This window comes from Lutjanus erythropterus, chromosome 2 (genome assembly GCF_056507025.1).
Source record: "Lutjanus erythropterus isolate fLutEry1 chromosome 2, fLutEry1.hap2, whole genome shotgun sequence".
In the NCBI taxonomy this organism is placed as follows: domain Eukaryota; kingdom Metazoa; phylum Chordata; class Actinopteri; order Lutjaniformes; family Lutjanidae; genus Lutjanus; species Lutjanus erythropterus.
Genome location: NC_139318.1, coordinates 47884442 through 47899743, shown reverse-complemented (window position 1 = coordinate 47899743; position 15302 = coordinate 47884442).

Sequence of the window (15302 nt, the reverse complement as noted above, 5' to 3'; positions counted from 1 at the left end):
AATTATCTGAAATATAGAAGCTGCAACTGTTTTTTAACTGATGGCAAAGAATACATTACATACATGTAGAACAATAGTGAATTTAAAGAAGCATTATTTGGAGGTAAAATAATGAACATTTCTGCTCTGTAGGTTTTCTAGCTAATCAATGACTGACTTGATATGGAATAATGAAAATATTGCCATGTACTTTAGTTTGAAATTATTTGTTCCAACTACAAAAGCCATTTATTAGCCTCATGATACATCCATAAATCTGCCCAATGATGTGTTGGTATCTGCAGTAACAAAGTCTCAACCGGTCCTTTAGCAAGAACATGTGGAATAAAGGTGTTTATGTCCTATCTTTTCCTTATTTTATATAAATACTAATCCCAGCAAAACTTGTCTAAAATGATTGTCATAACATTTATAGCATAGTCCAGTAGGGATTTTTTTCCACATAATGACGTTTTGTGTGTTTTTGTTTTTTTTAAATAGAGATTATCGCTGGAGTTTCAGTTACTGCAGAGGAACAACACAAGGTGAACAGTTTTATTGTACTTATTACCTTTTGCAGCTAGATATTAAATGTGAGACAGATTAACATTTTTTGCATGAATGTTACTTAACTGAATCTTTTTCAATCTCTTTTGCAGACCTCCAGACAGTCAGCTCAGACATCATGGTAGTAAGAAGAGAAGGAGACGTTTCTGTCCAGACAAATGAACCTGTAAGAATCTTTGACCTGGTCTCAGTTCCTGCGAGTCTACTTGACTTGACTTTAATCGTAATTTACACACTGATTTTTTGTTTTATTTTTATGCGCCTTTTTACTTCAACACCCTCACGAAATTTCAGATTTCACATACTTTTACTTCACTTAGTATTTTTTCATGTCGTGTTCTACGTGTTCCTCACTACATTTCAGAGGGAATTACTGTACTTTTTACTTCACTATTTTTATCTGTTAATTAAGTTTAGTGCCTAGTTACTTAATAATTTTTCCACAGGAACAACACTGTGCCTGACTCTGTGTGTCCCCAGTGTTTCTCTGCAGACATGGAGAGTCTGACAGCAGCTGGTTAGTGGTTGCTCGGATCTAACTGTTAGCTGTTGGTGCAACACTGAGCGGTGTTACCTCCTGTGTCACACACTACGTAGCCACGAGGCCACACCTCCTACAGTGTTTTTTCTGTCCACCTTTTCCCCACCCCCCCCTCTTAGCCCCTTGCTTACCTTTTAGCATCTATCAAAATCCTGCAGTGGTTGAGGTTAGGTTTGCAGATCGATAGGTTATTTCTATATGCTGTAGATGTGTTGTGTCTGACCATAGATTATTTATCTGTGAAGGCTTAAAGACTGTCATGCACTGATTATTCTTTCATTCTCCTTGATCAGGTTGTATTAAACCAGTTTCAGTGTCAGACGTATTGGAGTGTATTATCTCTCCTTTTGATGTACGGGCAAAAAGATCAAATCTACGACTTTCTACCTCCTAAAACTAACATTAGCCACTAAGGTTATGATGGCTGCATATTTTCTTACTGGGATGTAGTCACATGACCAATGGGTCCAAAAGGCCCAGGAGTTGCTGGATAAAACATTTCAGGTAATGTTACAAAGTGACCATGTTGGTGATGTATGGTACGAGATGATTCACTGAGCGGTTTCACACAAAACTAAACTAAACTATGACAAACTTGTGAAAAACTGTTGCCTTCTTGCTTTGTAAAATTGCTTTTTAAATTGACAAACATATGTGTGATTCATGGGAGAATTGATTTTAAAATACTGCTGCTGGTTTACAAAGAACTGAGCGGTTTAGGGACAAAAATGCATTTCTGACCTTCTGCTGCATCATGAACCGTCCAGACTTCTCAGGTCGACTTTCTGTCTTCAGGTCTGACGGCTGAAAACTTTTCTGTTTGTCTTACATCAAACCAAATATGAGGCTTTTGATCAATATCTCAAACTGCACTGTATCTTTTGCTTTCCTGTTTATTTTCCATTTAACCATTTTAATTGTGTTGAAATGTTTTTTTTTATTCCTTTTTCTTCCTTTCACATTTTGTCTTGATGCTCTTGGTATTTTTCATGTTTTATGTGAAGAACTTTGAATTGCGTCGATGTTGAAATGTGTAATACAAATAAACCTGCTGAACAAAAACTTATTTCACCGCTGACCACTCTTCATTTTTTTAGTATATTAAGTAAAGTCCCATGAGGCACAATGGAAGGAGCGTAACTTTGTCTCTCTATTCAGTAGGCTGTTGCTGATTTACACTTAAATTTGATTTTGGGGTATGACTAAACATCTGCAAGGCATTCCTGTCACCATAATTGAATTTTGTGTTTCGTGCTCATTAGTGACCAAACAACCAGCTTAACATCATCATCCCAGCAAACACTGAAACATTTAAACACCACAGAAACACAACAACATTGTTTCTGATCCCAACCAGTGATCGTTACTGTCAAACCAGAGACACAGAGTTCTGACATTTAATAATCTTAGACTGAAGAACTCTTATGTACACCAGTCAATCCTAAAGCTTGATCCCAGATCAAACGTATGTTAGGAGGCCTTGAATATCATCTTCTATGTTTGCAACATCAATTATCACCTGTTCTTGACAATTTGGACAAATGTCCCTGTTAATGTCTTAACTTGGACATCAAGCTTTTGTCAACTCTGTTAGCCTGTTACAAGGTTTAATAACAAAGAATTTGATATTTAAAAAAAGAACATTTTCCAGCAACTATAAAGTCATACAAAAGTCTTCTGTTTTAACGTCCAATGAAGACGTCATGTGAAGGTTTGAAAATTAAATTCAAAACAACACAAGAAGAAGAGGCACAAACCTGAAAGATGAAACTAGCAGGGAAAATGGAGAGAGGAGGGGGGAAATGGGAAAAAGAAAGAAATACATCAAAGTGGGAGTAATGAAGCTTGTCCAATCCTGAAGAGCCACATAAGAAAACAGAGATGTGTTGGGGCTGCGGGGGGGCTGCGGGGGGGGGGTTATGATGAAGTTGTGAGTGATGAAGGGAGAGGAGAAAGAGGAGAAGAGTCAAGCTGGGCAGCAGGTGGATGGTATTACTTTACCATTGTTAAAGTCACTCTCTCTCCTCTCCGTTTTCTTTCGCTCTATTATCTCCATCTCTTCCCCTCCCCCCCCTCGCCCCACCCTCCTCTCCTCTCTCCGTGTCCTGTGAAGCGAAACCTGGCCCTAAATGGGAACAGAGGTAGCAGTGATCACGCTGGTCTTCTCCAGCAGGGCCCCTTCCTCAGCTCATTAAGCCCACAGCAGAGCTCTACTTACCTACCTGGGATATAGCAGGCTTTGGAGAAAGAGAGGGATGAGGAGGGTGAGTTGAGGGGATGCAGAGGGCTGTCGGGGAAGGGGGGAGGGGAAGAGAGAAATAAAACAGAGAGTCTGTAGATGAGAGAGATTATAGCCAGTAAATCAGTGTGGTTCTCTGATTGTGATCCTTTAAACTCGCACAGAACAGTAACAGTTTATGTTTGTAGGCCTGAGATGTGATGATGGCAGATACACTTTCAGTCATCAGTCCTCCAGGATTTTGGGGGGATTATTGTGGCCTAAAATGCCTGATTTCATGGCAGCTTTTCAAAAAGAGTTGTGATGCATGTTGCAATGTTTTTGGGCACACTTAAAAAACGACAACTGTTGTACCAACACACAAATTAATTAAGTTATTTGAAATCAAGTTAACAAGTTATATGAATAATTTGCTTCAAGATTTGCTTTAAAAGTTTGCTTTAAAGGGATAGTTCACCCAAAACTGAGAATTCAGTGATTATCTACCTGCCGTCATGCTAATTGAAGGTTGGATTTAGTTTTATTTAGTCCACACACACTCTTGGAGTTTCACAGGAAAACAGTGTTGCAGAATCTCTCAAACAATGGAAGTGAATGGTGACCAGTTTTCAAATGAAAAAAAAAAAACAGAATAAAAACATAAAATGCCTCCATACTGCTCGTCTGGTGTAATACAAGTCCCCTAAAGCCCCGAAAATCCACATTTTTAAACTGAATCTTCACTGTAGATCTTCAGCTTGGAGCCACGTTCACGTGCACACTGGTGTGACGGTGTGCAAATGGCATGTCAGGACTTTTGGAGATGAGCTAATTTCATTCAGAGATTTTACGAAAACTTAAACAACACAGTTTAACAAATTCGGGTGGACTATTTTATATCTAACATAATCCATTATTTGATCACAAAATGTAATTTTGTCTCACGTTAAACTTCTTCTTTCTGAATGACCCAAGAAAAAAGAATCTGGAAAAGATGTGGATGTCATGACATCAGACATACAATACAGACAAACAGGAAGTGTAGCAGCTGGTCCTCACTGGTCCACCACATATTTGCAAAAGTCAAGGTCACTTAAACATTTTTAAAACCTCTGATGCAAAAGACTTTGTGTCCTTGTCTTCTTTCACAGTAAACAGAACTGCCTCTTCAACTGTACGACTATAGATGTGGATTCACTCCAGTAGAACTGGTTATTTTTGAGGCTTGTAAAAACAAACCTACAGTTCACTGTATACATGACAATACATTATTGACTGTTATCGTCATATAGAAGCATGTCAGCAAGGTGCTATTATAGACAATGTGTTTGGGAGGCTTTAAATGGTTCTCAAAATTGTTCTTTAATAGTAAGATGATAATGTATACAAAGAAATTTCAAAAATAAAAGGAAAAACAAACAGAAAAAGAAAAAAGTGGTCAAGAGGAAACGATAGGCAGAAGAAAAATGTGAAAGAAGAAGAGAGGAAACGAGAGGACTGGGCTTTGAAGCAAAACCACGGTATAGTGAGAAGGAAAGATTACTCCTCTGTAATGCTGTGCTCAATGAGGGAGAACCCGATGAGAATAAATTTAAGTCCTGGAGATGAGAGCTTTACACGCCGCAACATTCTCCAAATCACTTCACATCACTCAGACCTACACTTAGACATAAACCCTAATCTCCACAAGACAGCCTCTGTTCTCCGTATTTCTCTCCTGTTCTCACTCTTTTCTCCGTCTCTTCTCATTTCCTGTCTGCTCTCAACTTTCATATTTCAGACCTTCAGCTGAGGCAGGTGTTGATGCAGGACCCTGACATCTGTACTGATGATTCCACTGGTCATTATTAATGTCCATCACCAACATTCAGTGTCCACACAGGAAATAGTGTGTATGTAGAGATACTGAAAGTGAGGATGTTGAGATCAGTGTGGGGACTGGGAATTAAAAAAATAAATGATAGGCTATTATTTATTGCTCTCATACTCTGAGAAACAGCTGTTCAATGTATTTACTCTGTAATTTCCGCTATATATTGTACTTTTTATTGTTAATGGCGGGGTCCCCCAGTCCTATACTATCTATATCTATGATTTATCTATAAGGATTGACAGGAAACGATGCAGCATGTAATCCAGTGATACTGTTTGCAATCTAATGTGATTGTATCACATCGTTCCTCACAGAGCACTGTGTGATGGGGATGAGGATGCCTCAGAGGGGTCTATAAGGGTTTAGGAGACACAGCAGAGCTGACTGATCTCCTCCAACCATCCTCTGTCCTCCAGCGATCAGATGATCTATCAAATAAACATTCTTCTCTGCTGTCATTCAACTGAAGCACTTGAAGCATTTAAAATCTGGTTTGACCTGCTCGTCTCATGTCATTGTCTTCAGTTGGTCGTCTGAGACGACTGCGGCCTCATGTCTCAAACATACTCCAGATTTACTGCCCTTCTGACCGCGTTCATTCACACGCAGCCTTGACATTTGCACGGCACAGCCGTTAATATACATGTGGCACGTGTTGCTGCACAAGGACACACACAAGTGTTAGTCCTGCACGCTCAGGCCTGTAAACACGTAGAACAGAGTTCAGTAAACCTCCCATCATAAAGTAACAAGCTGACAAGGCCGTATTCACACAGAATATTAAATATGTTTTAATTTGGAGCAAAGGAAACAGATTTACTCTTTCTCTCCGTGTTACATTGTAATCTGAAAAGCCTTTTATTTCCCACAGTTTCCTTCCAGCACTTTGTACTGACGCCATAATACGCTACACGCACCCATTTGTTCTCATGTTGGCTGCTGGCACCTGTGGCCAGCTGTGAAACCCAAACCTGGCTTGTTTTTCTGAGAAGACCTGGCTGCTGAATCCCAAACATTCTCAAACCTCCAAACAGATGATTGGCTCCCCCAGGGGGTATCCGTGGTGGGAAGGCAACAGAAAGGTGATTGGTTAGAGGGGAGAGAAGAGGAGGAATTGATTGATTAGATGCCACAAAGGAAAGTGAGAAAGAAAGAAAAGAGAGATTAGTTAGAATTCTCTTTGGGAAACGATGAAAGGAGAAAAGAGAGATTTAGAAAGAGGAGTGAAGAGAGAGTGCTCGCGGTAATGAAGGGTTTTAGGTCAAAGCGTTGCATCCCCGCGGAGGAGGGCAGACAGGAAAAAAACAAAGAATTTAAAGTGATAAAGGGAAAGTCCGCCGTAATGAAAGGCTCCAGGTTATGTGAATGCTCATATAGTGAGAAGGAGGTATTGAAATGAAAGGTCCAGGGTCACTCCGTCTGAAGGACTTTATAGAGAGATGAGACTAAAAGACTAAAAGACAGACACAGCGATAAAAGTCCAGGCAAACAACGCCGCTCCCTTGACCTTGACTGTGGAATGTGCGGCCCCCGCCTTTGTGTTCAGGGTCAGACACCAAACTCACGACTCTGACTCCCACAGGTCTGTGTGACCTGAGCGGGTCTGGGTCAAAGATCAAAACACAACCCAAAAGACAACAGACGCACTGCTGGTAAACTGAGGAATCGATGTCTTCTCCACATGTGTCGACATATTCGACATATTCGTTACTCAAGTAGAAGTACAGATACTTGTGTAAAAGTAGAAGTACTTGTTTACTACAGTAAAAGTGAAAAAGTACAGGCTCTGAAATGCACTCAAAGTACAAAAGTCTACTTCTGTGCAAAGTGAACTGAACCTCACCTTTCTCCAGGAGTCTCCCTCTCTGTCGGTTTCGTCTTATGTCTTTTATTTTGTCTTGTTAAATCTGTTACGTCATGTTGCATCACTTTTGTGTTGTTACATCTTTTGAGTCGTTTTCGTCTGGTTACATCTTTTAGATCATTTTCCTCTTGTTTCCTTGGTTGTCACGTCTTGTACATCATTTTTGTCTTGTTACATTTCCATATCATTTTGTCTTGCTATGTATTTTTCATCTTCATGCATCATTTTTCATCATTTTATATCAGTTTCTTTTTATTTAATTTTTATCTCAAGTCTTTACATAATTTTCATCTTATGTCATTTATGTCTTGCTATGTCTTTTTGGTCTTACCTCATTACATCTTTTTCATCTTCTTACTTAATTTTTGTCTTTTGTTTTTTACATTTATTTAATCTTGTTAAAAGATTCTTATCTTGTTATCTTGTTGCGACTTCGTCTCATTATGTAGTTTTCGTTTTATGTTGTTTTCTTCTTTTACATCGTTTTCATCACATTGTGTTGTGCCTGATATGCATTGATGGACACAAAGGATCCATCTTTTCTGTCTGTTCAGCTGTGATGTCAGAAGGCGGCACGCATTGATCCAAAACTGTAAAATTCTCTACTTTGCCTCAGATAGTATTTGTACTTAATTACTTCTCATCTCTGCTTGGGATGAACAGTGAGTTTTATCACAGAGATAAGAGGCTTCCTTTTATTCTCTGTACTTGTTTTTGTCTGTTTTTGATCGAAGGCTCTGCTCAATGACATCCTCTTGTTATGGACTTCATCTTTTCTCAGTGTCTCCTTTATGTCTCATGTCTCCCATCCACCTGCTCCTTTCTCTCTCTTATCATCATTTGGAGAAACTGAAAAATACATATACATCTGCATCAATGCAACAGCATGACAGGTTGTAAACTTTACAAACCGAGTCTCTAAATCACCACAAACCACAAAACTAACAGTGATGGAAGCAGAGAAGAGTGATAGAAATGGAGCGCAGCTGACGCGCCATCAGACTCTTCACCAGAGCGCACCGCGGAGCGCAGGACAGCCGACGCGCCGTCAGACACTTCACCAGAGCTCACCGCGGAGCGCAGGACAGCCGACTCGCTGTCAGACGCTTCCCCAGAGCGCACCGCGGAGCGCAGGACAGCTGGTGACTGTTTCTGTCTCTGATAGGCTCAGATTGTCTTGTTAGTGTCTGACAAGATTATGGAAAGAATCACTGCAGTCAGACAAATTTTTTAAAGAGGAAGAGGCGTTTGGTTTAACCAGAAACAGCTGATTTATTGATCTCAACAAAATCACGATTGTCAGCTTCATTCAGACTCAACAGAAATTAAATAAAACTCAACAAAAACATCTTGGTTTGTCTTTTCACCGTTCCAACAATCACCAACTCTGGTTTGGTCAAAATAAACACTTCATTCACGGTGTGATGGAGCGCAGAGTGTGCAGGGCTGCTACTTACTTTCACTAACTGTGAAAGTCTGATGTTTTTATATCACAGATGATGGAAAAAAAAGTCTTACTGATAAAACACACTTGTTGGCTGATGGAGGAGTTTAATGTGGTGCACTGAACTGAAAAAACAGAACTGTGGAGTATCTGTGTTCTCCAGCCAGATCTGATTCAACTGAAAAAAACAAAAACAAAAAAACAAAACTCTAAATCGGGGACAGGCCTGATTCAAGGATTGTGGAATTTTTAATGAGATAGAAGGTGGAGATTTTTTGCAGAATTAAAAAAAACATATCAGGCACGATTATTATTGTTCCAAGCAGATCATTTGTATGTGTCTTAAAACATGTCTGGAGGGGATCTTTAACGATAAGCATTAACATCAGCTGAAATATTAAAAGCAGATTTTGACACAGGATCTCAAGGTTATGTAAGAAATGCAGCAGCCTGAGGGCTCTCATCTTTTCCTTTTTAATTGTGTATTTGTGGCTCGTATTACCAAATAAATGTGTAATTATTAAAACCAAGTGATTTTCACACACACACCTCAGAGCCTTGCCGGTCCCCTTCTTGGGCCTGTTAGCGATCCATCCGTCCAGCCTCGAGGGCCGTCTAAACTCTGTATGTCCCCTCCTCCTCCTCCTCCTCCTCCTCCTCCTCTTCATCCATCCTTCTCCTTCTTCTCGACAGGAACGTGCCAGACACGCTGGTTGTTGCTGCGGTGGGAGTGTTTATTTGCGTCTTCTTCCACTTGACATTTGTTGACCTTGAGAGAAATAAAAGCTTGTATTTTGGGGGTTTTTTTGTGTGAAAGTTAATTGTCCGTGGACTCAGCAGCGCTGCTGCCCAGTTGGCATCCAGGGCTGCAGCACCATTGTGTAATAAAATGGAATTATGCCCTTAATCATTGCCCTCTCTCCTGCTCCTGCTCTCATTCACTCTCCGTCTTTATCTCCCTCCTTCCACGCCCGCTCTTCATTTTTTTCCTTTCTTTTTGAAGTCATTATAGGATCCTGGGACAGTTTTATGACATTTATTCTGCCTGGCACTCCTCTCCCTCCCTCTCTCTCCTTTCTCTCATCATCCCTCTCTCTTTCTGTTAATTACCCTTGCAGTCTTATCTGTCGACACCCTTCAAACTTGCGGTTCCCTGTCATGAATCAAGTGCCTCCTCCTCCTCCTCCTCCTCCTCCTCCTCCTCCTGCTCCACCCATATCAGCCAAACAATTAACCAACCGGCTCGCTCTAATTAAGCTGCACACAAAGATACATGAAAACTCCACCTTTTTTCTTTGATGGAGGCCAAGTCATCACTTCCTGCTGGGTTCATGTGGTCATATGTTCCCGTCAGTCAGAGACACAGACATCCTCCTTAATAATAAAAAAAGAAAAACTCTTTCTATATCCATGTCTGTAATGCAAACGACAAGTGTTACTACCATCCACACACTCATCTCGACCTTATAAGTCATTATAAAATGTGTTATAATGTGGAAAGTTTATTGTTATAAAGAATTATGATTTTTTCAGAATACTTTTTATGTATTTACATATTTCTTCCAAACACATACTTTGCTCACTGTGCTTTAAACTCAATTATATCAAGACAAAGAACATGCAGAAACAAAGGCATCCTGTATTTTAAGTGAGAAGAAAAAAAACAAGAAAAAGAAAAAAAAGAGAAAAAACCCCAAGCAATAAAAAATGAAAGAAATACATCAACACACAATACATAACAGCAACATTACACAATATTATTATTGTCATTATTACTACCATCATCACTGTGAAAACCATCAACATCAACAATAATAATGAAAATAGTCACCATTATGACTGTTAATGAGTGCTTATAACTATAATCATACAGATGCATTATAGACCTGGGTGTCATAGAAATGTGCACCATCATTTTTCTTTCTGACCCAAATCCTGATGTTGTAAAACTCCTCTGACCTTCTTATTTTACATGACTGGTTGAATAATAACCATTTAACTTTCAGTGTCAACAACACAGAATGTATGTTTTTCTACTTTGCAAGTCAAACACAAAGCATCACAGAAACCTACAAATATCTTGGAGTATTCCTCGATTCAATATCACGAGGAAGCTCAACTGTATGTTTCTAACAAGATCAGACCATGTCTCACTCATACTGTCTCTGAGACACGTCTGTCTGCAATAATTCTTTCAACAATATCTTACTGTCTCCCGATCTGCTTCCTCACCACAAAGGAAATTAGCGAACCAACTCACCGCTGCACCGCACTCTCATCATCACTCTGACGCTATGACTTTTCAGAACTACACAAATAATCAGGTTATTAAATTTTATTGTCAGATTCAAAACAATAACGTGTCCATGTCTCCAACACTAGTTATTGTGTATTTCTTACAGTGATTTGTATTGTGCAGCCTGTACCTACCATTTTTATGATGTAAAGCACCTGCACTGAAACCTGGTCACTCTATAAGACAGTTACTGTGTATTTCATATTGTATTTTGTACTGTGCAGCGTGTTCCTACTGCTTTCATTATGTTTGGCACCTGCATTTACTGTAGTCTGTATTCCACTTTAAATTTTATTCATTGCGTCTACTTGTTATGTGCAGGACTACAGATGGAAATTAGTGTCTCACTAAATCTGGTGCAGCCATGTTTTCATTTCCTGTAAATGATCAATATGATTGGACTCTGTCCTTTTATAAACCAATGAACTAAACTAAACTAAATTAAACTAAACTTAACGCTCACTTCTGTTGTTCCAAGACAACATAAGAACAAAACACATCCAATTCATTTATCCCAGTACCACCTTATAAAACTAGCTGTGGTCAAAGGTAATTTTTTTCACACTTACAACAAACTCTGACATAAAATCCCAGATTATATTATAACAATAATCTGTTACACATTTTAAACTGGTATATAAACGTTATCAGATGGAAGGACACATTTGAAACCACAGATTTAACTCAAAATATCTGCACCTTTCATTTAACTCCTCTCCTCTCTGAATGTCCCTGTTCCTGTTTGTCTTTTTGTTTTTCTGTCTCTGTGATGTGATTTTGTCTTTTATGTGCTGCAGAACAGAAACCTGCTGTAAATCAGTTTAATTGTAACCGATTTTATTATGTTACTTTTCTTGTAGAATAACAAATGAAATGAAATGTCCTGCTGTCAGCAAGAATTTTGTTTTTGCTTCCATTTGAAATAGAGGAGAAGAAGAAGAGAAAGTAAAGTTGAAACAACAGATTAACACAACAGGACGTCATGCCTGTCCTCACAAATGACGGTGCACAAACACAATGTGTTTAAGAAGGTGTATGCTCTATTACCTTTTGCTGTGAATTCAATTTGTGTGCCTGTTTCTTGCTGGAGTGAAACAGTGAAGGCTTAATAATACTGATCGATAATGATATTGATTGAGCTGCTGATGAGTTGCCCCTGAGCAAGGTACTTAACTTAATGTCCGGCTAATTTCTGTGCGGCGGTGCAGTCTCTCTCTCTCTCTCTCTCTCTCTCTCTCTCTCTCTCTCTCTCTCTCTCTCTCTCTCTCTCTCTCTCTCTCTCTCTCTCTCTCTCTCTCTCACACACACACGCACAGCCTCACTGCCAGCTACACACACTCACACTTCAACCCAGCGTTGCAGCTCTCGCAGCAGGGTGGGTGTTAACGAGAAATGACAAGAAGCGTCCCGAGCGCCCGAGCACATGCAGCTAACCTTCAGAAGGAGCCGGGCCCTTTATGATTGATGACTTTAATACAAAGGAAGCAATAAAGCAGAACTAAATACAAAATTAGCTGTAATGGTATGGTACATTATTACACTTCATTATTGCTTTCCAAAGTGGCAGATGACCCATATAATACAGAAAACTTTTTCTTTTTTTCACTCTATTTATGTAACACTAATGTTGTGTTTGTGGCGCTGGAGACGATGGATTCTTATCTGTTCTGTCAAGCTTCTTAAATCACAAATACGTTTATCTGGGTTTCTGTTATTGGACTTTTAGCTCAGGAATTATACAACATGACCTCACACAATCTGCAACACACACTCTTTCAACTGATTAGTCTCATAAGTATGTCATTTATAACATGTCAAAACTCTTAAGGGGACAGTTCACCCTAAAATCAAAATTTATACATTTTTGCCCTGGCCTGCAATACAATTTATCCATCAATACAATTTGCAGAGTTGCAGAGGTTTGGATATATCATCCGTAGAGATGTCTGCCTTCTCTCTAATATAATGGAACTAAATGGCAGTGGTGAAAAATGTCATTCACTGTTTCATGTAATAGTTAAAGAGTTAAACTGTAAAATAAACAGTAAAATAAAGAGACTGTAAATGAAAGCTTCAAAAACCGTGCAATCATGGCTTCAAACAGGAACTACTACGAAGAGGAGTGCAGATCAAGAGGAGATATTTAGAGCAGCTGTGTTGAAAATGAAGTGGATGACAGTGAACCGAGCACAAGTGATAGTGTCGAAGAAGCAGCAGTAAAGTGTTTGTAGCACCAGCTAGCTTACAGCACAAAACAGTAAGGCGGTACTTGTAGAGCTGGATGATTTGTGAGATTCTAAATCTAAATCTTAAACACCCACACAAAATCATCAGTTTATTTGACGACCTCTCGCCCTGGAATTTGGCCTTCATGCCCTCAAAACTTGACAACACCAAAGGCCAAGTGGCTCTGACCGTGAGACGGATATCTCAGAACTTGAGCAAAGAAAAGAGAGACAGAAACAAGAATCTGCTGTAACTGGATAAATCAACTCTTTAACATTAAACGTTTGTTTTGGTCGAAGCTTCAGAAGTCAATGATCAGTTCACTGTCATAAAGGCAGATGAGCTAATGCAGCACCTGTTTCCCTCTTTCGTCTCTTTCTCTCTGTGTTTGCTGCATCCCTCGCTCTCAGACGCACACACACGCCGACACACACACTCACTCAACAAGGGCAATGCAGAGGAAGCAATTGGGTGTGGAAGAAGATAGTTTTTTGTAATTATTTCTCCGCGCCGTGGTCGACATGGAAAATATCACCCACATGAACAGAAGCAATCAGTTTCCTCCTCAAGGTGTCGGATACACTTATTACGTTGCACCGAGGACGATTTGAAATGCATAATCCTTCTCCCACACGCTGCCTCGTCTGCGTTTATTTAATAATTTCCCCCCAATAACTGCATGAATATCATTAAAAATGTCACAGTGATGGTTTGTGAAGGAATGCAGAAATCCCCGAACTACCTGCAGTCTGACGTTTTTATTATTTGTTAGTGGCGAGGAGGGGAGCTGATTGACTGGTGGGGTTGACACAATGATTGAATAAAATGGGAAATGGAACGTGACGGAAATGCAAGGGCAGAAGCGGAGGGAGCTTTCTGCTCACAGGACGAGGTTTTCCTTCTCTGAAGTTTGTCTGGAAGGGACGCTGGCGGCTCCAGCTGCTGTTTGCTCTGCTCATCTCTGTGCATTTGGGGTTAATTGTGAGAAAGCGGGGCGTGTTACCGGATGGCTGCCAGTTTAAACCCCTGAACAGACCTGGGAAATCAGGGCTGGGAGAGGAAGTGAGATCGCATTGTTGCAGCTCACTGTTAGATGTTAAATGAGGGAGCCAAAGTGCTTAGAGAGTGTCTGCATGTGCATAAGTCTCTCCCACCCTGCATCAGCTCCCCTCGGCTGTTATTAAAATGAGTTACTTGTCAACTCTGTGAGTGTGTGGTGAGCTTGTCTGAGCAGGTGTATCTTGAAGAAGTGTCTGCAAATGTGAATGCTAACGGGTAAAAGTGAAAATCAGCGCAGCTGACACCAGACTGCTCTCTTTTCATTGTTCATGAGCCCTGCAAGCTACATCTGTAAAACATCACGACTCCTGTATCTTATAATGTCATTTTACTGGATATAAAGGTAACCAGTATCAACAACTCCTAGGCAACAAACCAAGACTTAACTAATCTGTTGTTGGCCACATTTTGGTGCATATGTCTGCATGGTCACTGGCAGGGTAATAGGTGTCCCACAGACGTCCTTGGTGGTTATCTTTGACCAGCAGTGTCTCCACAAGGCCAGGTCTGTATCAGACTGCAAAAACCACCCTCTCCATGATGATTTTGTGACCCTTCCCTCAGCTCATAGATTTAGAGTTGAAATGCAGTCGGACTAAAAACTCCTTTCTCTCCTTTATCAGCCACGTGCCGCCTGCTGCAGTCCCACCAGGAAGTTGCAATCACAAAAATTAACACAAATTCGAACAATCTCCGTGAATTCTGCACAACCTGAAATTTTGTCCAAACCCTGCAACAATGTGACCAATCCTCATAGCTTCCCACAACTGCTAACAATCACAGCAGTCACCAGATATGGCATGATTCAATGTTTAACTATTTGCTTTCTTTTCTCTTGGTACTGAAAAGAACACAAGGTTTGTCATTGTTATTGACATTTATCAATGCTTTGTGTACTTTTGTATTTTGAGTTTGAGCTCCAAAAAGATTTTTCTTCTTTGTGGAATACCCCCCCTCCCCTCAGGTGCACTTCTTCATTTACAAATAAAACAGATTTTGTTAGAATTTTTGTAATCCTGAGGCTTTTTGGCAAGGTCAGTCAGGGCACTCAGCACAAAATATGTTTTTCATCTCTCTGAAACAAGTTGCTTTTGATTTTTGATGAGTTACTGAATTACAGAAAAAAAATTATAACTTCTTTTTGCAATTTTCACTCGGTCCTAGAGTTTCATTTCAAATAATGCCTAAAAACAACACAACATGCATCGCAATATTTTAGAAAAGCTGCTGTGAAA